Genomic DNA, 8,019 nt, shown 5'->3' on the forward strand with positions numbered 1-8,019 from the left:
TCCTTACTTCGTACTGGCTGAGGGACCTGCACTCATAGAAGTGTATTCGTCCCAAAGTCCCTCCCCGGTAAACCATCACCTTGCGATCGAGTGGGTTTGTGATGGCGAAAGGGAGTTCGGTACACAACTCTCGGCCGATCCTTCAGGAATACCGTGATAGTGCGGATACACCCTGGTAAGGGGGTTGTCATGTGTGTGTGGGTGTTTGTGTGGGTAAAGCAAGATGGACGACGAAGGGCCAAGGGGAAGAGACGAAGGAGATCGACAGCCGGAAAGAAGAAACCGAATACTGACCATATGGTTCCCTGCACCACCATCCTTCAAATGCACAGAGAGGACACAGGGATGCCCATGGGAATGTGCGTCATCGGGGTGGTCTGGCTGCAAGCAATCACTAGTCCGACATCTAAAGGAAGCCCACAACAAGAAAATCAACGAATATATGAACATGTGTGCACGGTGCAATCTGGTACTGACTATCCGGCCAAGCAATCACACGTGCATCCTCAACAGGCAGATGAGGGAGGAGCAAAGGGTTCCCCATTTTCGTTTCCAGTGCGACGTGCAACACTGCCACTACTCTGCCCCAACAAAGAGAGGATTGAATAACCACAAGGTAGCAACACATGTACGGCAGTGGAGGAGGAGAGACAACCAACGTCAGGCGGAGCAACGACAGGGGAACCAACAGGCTGAAGGCAATCCAGCAAGCGCCCAGCCCTCACAGGAAGTTGGGGAAAATAGTGAAAACGAGCAGAGGGAGCAGCCACAGAATTACGAGCAACAGCAGAAAGAGAAACACAAGGGCAACGAGAAAGGCACGGATGGACCCCCCCACCCAGGGATGGAGAAGTGGAAGGACCAGAGAAACCACGCCGCGTCTCTGGGAGAAGTACACCAGTGTCACCGCTGAGCCCAGACGATCAAGAAACGCGACTGAGGTCGATAACGCCGAGCCAGCTGCTCCAAAATGAACCCTCACCAAGAGAAGAAGCACAGCACCCAGGGGACCTGACACCCCTCTTGCACATGCCAAGAATGCCACTGTCACCTCTAAGCCCCGATGAACAACATGGTGGAGACAGTACCCAAACAGGGGAACAGATAATGCAAAGTCAAGAAACAAATGAAGGAAGCCAAAGTAATCTCAGTGAATCCCTTACACCACTATGGCAAAGTGAAGCAACTCAAACACTAAGTGGTGAAGGCAACATACAGGAGCAGATTGGTATAACTCCTGAACCGAATGAAGAGCGAGATGAAGCTGAGGAGACATGGATACTGGAGCCGTTTCTGGGCACAGTGTATGAGATCCAGCGGAACCTGGACTGGGCAAGATTTGAAGAAGTACTGATTGAGATCGAGGTAGCAATTCAAGCGGCAAACAGGATAAACATCTCTCAAGGACAGAACACGACCAGGAAAATCACCGATATCAATGATTGCAAACAGATCCAGAGGCTGTACAAATACAACCGTCGCCGAGCAATACGGCTAATTGCCGATGGGAACGGCGCAAGATGTGAAATAAGCAAGGAGAGAATAGAGGAACACTTCCAACACATGATGGTTGAAAAGGATTGTGACCTAAATACCGTGGAGCACATTCCCGAACCGCCAGACGACAGACCAGAGATGGAAATGCAGCCCTTCACAGAGAAGGAAGTATTTACAAAACTAGCAGCAGCAGAGAATTCGTCACCAGGTGAAGACAGAATATCATATGAGAACTGGAGAAAGGCTGACCCAAGCTGCCGAGTTATGGCAGCCATATTCAACGTGTGTCTAAGAGCCAAGAGAATACCAGACTCCTGGAAACGATACAGAACAATACTTGTACCCAAAAAAGGTGGTAACCCAGAAGTCGTTTCAAATTGGAGGCCTATAACACTGAGCCGCACAATATACAAGGTGTACACGGGATGCCTCACAGCACGACTCAGAAGGTGGCTCGTTGACAACGAGGTACTGTGCGCTGCACAGAAAGGGTTTATGCCAAGTGATGGGGTGATAGAACACAACTACATACTTCAACATCACATGGACGATGCACGACGGAACAATGGCAATACCTGCATAGCAGCACTCGACTTGACCAATGCATTTGGCTCAGTGTCACTGGACCTCATCAAAAGAGCGCTCAACCGTATAGGGGTGGGACGGGATTTTGAAGCAGTAGCAGGAGACATCATCAGTGGCAAGACGATAAGAATCCTAACAAAGGAAGGAGAAACAGAAGAGATACCAGTGCAATGCAGTGTGCAACAGGGGTGCCCAATAAGTGGTCTCCTGTTCAATATAGCGGTCGAACCACTGTTGCGGAAAATCGCGGCCGAAGGAATGATACTGAACCAATAACACAAGCACCCATGCTTAGCATATGCAGACGATATAACCATCATTACAAAACAGCAAGATAATCTACAGCAACTCCTCTACATAGCAACAGAACAATGCAGTAGGATGGGACTGGACCTAAATCCTAGGAAAAGCTCATCATTGCACCTGTCCGGACGAAGACCTCGAGGAATGCGCCAGACACAGTTCTACGTTGGAGAAACGCCCATTCAATGGAAGAGCGATGGCGAAGCAACGCTCTTCTTGGGACGACCAGTTTGGTTCCATCTTCTGCCAAACATCCAAACAGTAGAGGAACTAATGCAACTCGGGACCAAAATACTGACAAGCAAGCTAGCACCGTGGCAGAAAATAGATGCAGTCAAGACATTCATGTTCCCGGCAGGAGTGCATGCAATGAGGACTTGGCAACTGAGGAAAACAGACTGGGCACACCTGGACAACGAAATGAAGACAATGCTTAAACACACGCTACATCTACCGTCAAGAGCGTCGAATGAGTACTTGTACGGAAGCAGTAAAGCTGGAGCGTGTGGTGTCCCACTCGCGGCAGAAGACTCTGACATTTTCCTGGTGGATACCGCATATAAATTACTCACGTCACCGGATCCTGATGTCAGGGAAATAGCCAGAGAAGAATGCCGGCGAGTGGCAACAATGAGAACACGACAGGAGCCAAGCATGACCGACGCATGCATGTACTTAACACAGGGAGAGATGCAAACGCGAGGAGGAGACCACCAAACCATCTGGTCTAGAGCCAGGTGTGCCTCAGGCCGAATGGGGGTTTCCTGGATAGCAGAGGGAGGAGACAACATCAAGATAAAATGCACGGACTCCATCATTGAAGAAAAAGATAGAAGGAAGGTAGCCAAAACCATCTGGGGCCAGCGACGACAAATGAGAGATGAAGTTCTGCAGAATAAGCCTGACCAAGGGAAAGTGATGAAGCTCGTAGCACAAGAGAGAGCATCATCAGCATTTGTTCGAAATGGAGCGTATACAACCTTCGCAGACTGGCGTTTCATACACCGAGCAAGACTGAACCTACTCCCCGTCAATGGAGCGAAGCGAGGCCAGAATAGGGATCGGAGATGTCGTCGGTGCAATAGAGAAGAAACGCTCCCACACGTAGTAAACCACTGCTTGATACACTCTCGTGCCATGCAAAAGCGACATAATGCCCTGGTGGATAGAGTACGAAAAGCCGCAGTTGGTCGACATTGGAAGATCATGTCGGCAAATGAATGAGTACCAGGAGCAGCAGACAATGGACGTCCAGACCTGGTGATTGAAAAGAACCAAGAAGTGATCCTGATCGACGTCACCTGCCCATTCGAGAATGGACAAGAGGCATTTAAAGAAGCAAGACTGAGGAAAGAAGAAATTATGCAGAACTAGCAGCAGAGATGAGAAGACAATACCAGCAGGTGAAGGTGGCTGCATTCATAGTGGGACCGCTGGGAGCATACGACCCGGAGAACGAGAAGCTGATGAAGAGACTGGCATCAAAGGGATACCTGCGCCTCTTCAGGAAAGTGTGTGTAAGTGATGCCATTCGCTGGTCGAGAATGATTTATATAGAACATACCTCAGGGGCTAGACAGTATGTAGGGTGAAATAAACCCAAGTCAAGATAGAAGAAAGAATAGGTTCTAGTTAGTGGAATAGGAACACTATGTATAAAATGAAATAGATAGTCAGCCAATGGTCACAAATATCTGGAATACCCAAACTATTGTAAATAAAAAACTCTGTATCATTCTTTTAAATAAAATATATTCTTATTTCTCTCTTTTGCTACTTCCATACTTAGTACTAGTTGCGGGACCTGCTTCTCGGCCTTTTGGCTGAGCTGTGTGCTGGATGCCATCTTGTACTGAATTCCCGGCCAGGCAATCACGAATGTATCGTCAAGAGGCAGATGAGGGAGGAGCAAAGGTTTTGCCATTTTCCATTCCAGTGTGATGTGCAATACTGCCCCAACAAAGAGAGGCTTGATCAACCACAAAGTAGCCAGACATGTCCGACAGTGGAGGAGGAGGAGGAGAGACAATCAACGTCAGGTGGAGCAAGGACAGCGGAACCAACAAGATGCCTTTTGGCTAAGATCAAAGTGTAGTATCTGTTCTTATCAGCTTAACGGGGAGTACATAATCAGTGTCCTTTTTACATAGAAGAAAGAACACAGATTTGGACTTTCTAAGAGGCGAAAGTATGAGAGTTGACTATACTATATTTTAGGAGGCGGGCAGGGAACCCGGTATTTCTCCATTGCTGTGGTTATTACTAAGTCCATGCAGTGAGAGGAAACATACCGGGGGTACCCCAAAACCTGGTCCCGGAACCGGAAAGGTAACCCGGGACCCCACGTGGGTGCTTCATTGTACCATGCTTTGGGATTTTGTATTTGCAGGCATCCTCGCAGAGCGTCCTTAGCGGAGCTGGCATAATCGACGAAGAGTGTCTCTAATTTCAAAGCATCAAGTATCTGCGGCATCCCAACGTGTCGCTGGAAGGGTTCCTTGAGCTTCCAGTATTCACCACAAGTTCCTCCGCTGAACTTCGGCGTCGGCCTTTGGGAGAACCTCATATTTTCTAACAGTTCTCTCACCCAGCCCTCGGACCTCGGCAGGTCGTCCTTTTGGTCCTTCATCAACGTTAGTGGTTTCGGTGAGCGGGCTTGATGCTCGGAAGTACTACTGCGCTCCCCCTGGTGAAATGTTCCCGGCTCCGCGGTTAAGGTGAGCACCGGGAGTCCTCTTTGAGTATATAGCGTTTTTTCGTCAGTTTTGGTTTGAGGAAGGTCGTGTCTCTGGTAGTGATAACACCTTTCCGCGATCTTCTGTTGTTGTTGAGCAAACGGCTCACTTCTCTCCGTATCATTATCATCATCTGCGCAGTGTTTCCATTTTCGTGTTATGATCATGTAAATAGAAGTTTTGGTGCTATTTCATAAAACCCATCTGGAGCTAAGCGTGTGCTCCACCATTACCGAAATGAATTGTAAACCTGTCTGGGGATTTTACTGAAAGAATATCATTATTTTAACGTAATATAAAACAGTACAGTATATTTCAATCCAAAGTTTCTCAAGTTCAATCTTTTACTTAAAATACTGTACTTGCAAGTGGTTTATGGGAATAAGATTAGTAATTTGCCTAAAATAAACACCTTGCATGTATATTGTGACGGTTCAGTTGTGTCAAGTGGCAGGGCAGGGTGTGGGATCCTTATAAACCAGTACACAGAACAAGGTACTGATGACACGAAAATTGGACAACGGCCGAGCAATTTTAGATCATCAACACAAGCCGAGTTATATGCATTGTTAGTAGGATTAGAAAATGTTGTAAAGAGGAATAAAGATATATATTTTTTTGTTGATAGTAGGGCAGCTTTAGATTCTTTGAGCAGCGGGAGTTCAGTCTTTGAACACATTATTGGTTTATGTAGAAAAATTGTAAATACAATAAGGAAAAAAGGCCATAGTTTACGATTTGTATGGGCCCCTTCACATGTGGGGATTGGTCTTAATGAAGCAGTAGATATAATAGCAAAAAGAGTCACGGAAAAGGCCGAGATTGACATAATATGTATTAAAACTTTGAAAAATTATGAGCAAATTGCGGAAAATACAATCAATAGAAGATAATCTAAAAAGGAATGAAATATATGAGAAAAGTGAAACAATGAAACATTACTATCATGTTCTCATGAACACAAATTTTACAAATAGGAAAGATAGGAGCAGGTGGAAAGATTCGGTGTGTATGAGGTTAAGATTAGGGTATAAATATTACTAGGAACTTGGAGCCGAGAGAAGTGAACGGGATATGGAATGTAGAGTTTGTAGAACATCCAGGTCCCATACCCTGCCACATGGGATGCCCATTTCTTAATGTATATAGAAATGCCGAGATAAATAATGTCTCCAAGCAAATAGAATGGATGCTTAAAAATAGGAAAGTAGATGAAATATTCAAGAAATATAGAAATTTTGCATCTGGAATATAACTATGTACTATACAAGATATATCTGTATTAGGGATTTATGTGAGTCCTGAGAGGGACATTCCTGGACTGGGGTGGCGGATGACTTAAGTCACTTCATCCCTTTGAGATGTATTTTTTTTATCTCAATAAACGTATCAATCAACTACGTGAAAATGAGACTACGAACTCATTTTACTTTCCTAAGATCCTTTTTTCAAACTTCGCTGTGTATGAGCTATCGAAGACCAGAATTAAATTGATTTCAAGGTTCAAGATGGCAGTCCCTGGTGAACGTTCCGGAGCGTTAGACAAGTAGTATTAGGTTACACCCGTTAGATTTTCAGAGATACGTGGCGTGAGGGTCCCCTTCAGGATAATTAATTAATTTCTTAATTAACACCCTTACAACAATTTCACCATGAACATCAGATTCTGTGATGTTCATATATGAAAAGGGGGTGACTTCAGCCACAGTTAACAATTACTGGCATCTCTAGGGATGACGTCAATGATACCTCATTCTTAAAGTAGATTCTACCCTGACTTATATTGACAATTTCACTAACAGTAAATACAATAGAAGCTTTCAACATCAGTCACAAAGGATCTTGAACGCTTCATCTGTAATCAGACATCTCTAAGTTGACGCAAAGTAAGGGTGTTCTCTCACCAATTCAAATTTCATGAACACACTGTGCGGTATTTTGGAATACCTGAGTCTCTCCGGAGGACTCCGTTCTCCCGAAGTGGTTAGAGAACAAATATTTCAAGTAGGGAACTCAAAAGGTTTACAGATTTCAATTCAATTTCAATATTTTTTATTTCTTGATAGAGGAAGCGGGATCCTAGTGCTGTCCCTAGGTACCCTTGGTTTGTTTGAAGTCTAGAGCAATTTTTAATAAGTGCATGAAATTAATTTTATGACAGATCTGTATTCTCCCAACCTGATTTAGATCTGTAATAGTCGGGATAATTGTTCCATCCAGGACGTTGTATATGTGAGTAGATTTTTTTTTTTTTCTACTTTAGATCGCATACACTTGATTACGACATTGTATGATTATTTTCAGCTAATCTGAAATAGTTTTGTGAGCCCATGTGAATGGGCTAAGAAAAATTAATTAAGACTCATTGAGTTGTTCCCCCCCACGGAAATCTTTAGTAAAAGGCGAAAGATTTATGCGTTTTGAAGGGAAACCAGAGCTATGGTCGCAAAGTTGTTCAAGACCCCAACAAACATTAACTTAGAACATACTTGGAGTTGTAGTTCCAGTCAAGAAAGACATTAAAGGTTTTATTGTCCAGTGTCTAGAAGAGTTTTAAAATAAGATTTACAAGTCCTTCGTAACATTTAAGACTACCGTGATTGGCAGTCAAAAGTGGTATTACTTTATGTGGATTTTCTTTAAGAGGATTTAATTTACATAATTCCTTTAAATCTGAACAAATATAGCAAATCAACGAGAATGTTATTGTTACAATGTTATGACTGCGCTTCAACTAAGGTCTTTAAGGGCATAACTTAGTTCATAAATGTTCTGTTTTATAATATGGCCCTCATTGTGCAACCGTTTAGTCATAATTAATAGTAATCTAATATAATGAAAATAAACCTGGATCTTGATTATAGAAATACTTTTATTCTTATGTAATATAAGTTATTTC

General features: G+C 44.0%; 1 non-coding gene across 1 annotated transcript; it reads right to left on the bottom strand.

Annotated features, from left to right (window-relative positions):
• Positions 1-7,445: 7,445 nt before the first annotated feature.
• LOC121866038 lies at positions 7,446-7,560 on the bottom strand. Its single transcript, XR_006088878.1, has one exon. It is a non-coding gene; the product is annotated as a U5 spliceosomal RNA (small nuclear RNA).
• Between the last annotated feature and the right edge of the window lie 459 nt (positions 7,561-8,019).

Source organism: Homarus americanus, unplaced genomic scaffold (genome assembly GCF_018991925.1).
Source record: "Homarus americanus isolate GMGI-L3 unplaced genomic scaffold, GMGI_Hamer_2.0 scaffold6251, whole genome shotgun sequence".
In the NCBI taxonomy this organism is placed as follows: Eukaryota; Metazoa; Arthropoda; class Malacostraca; order Decapoda; family Nephropidae; genus Homarus; species Homarus americanus.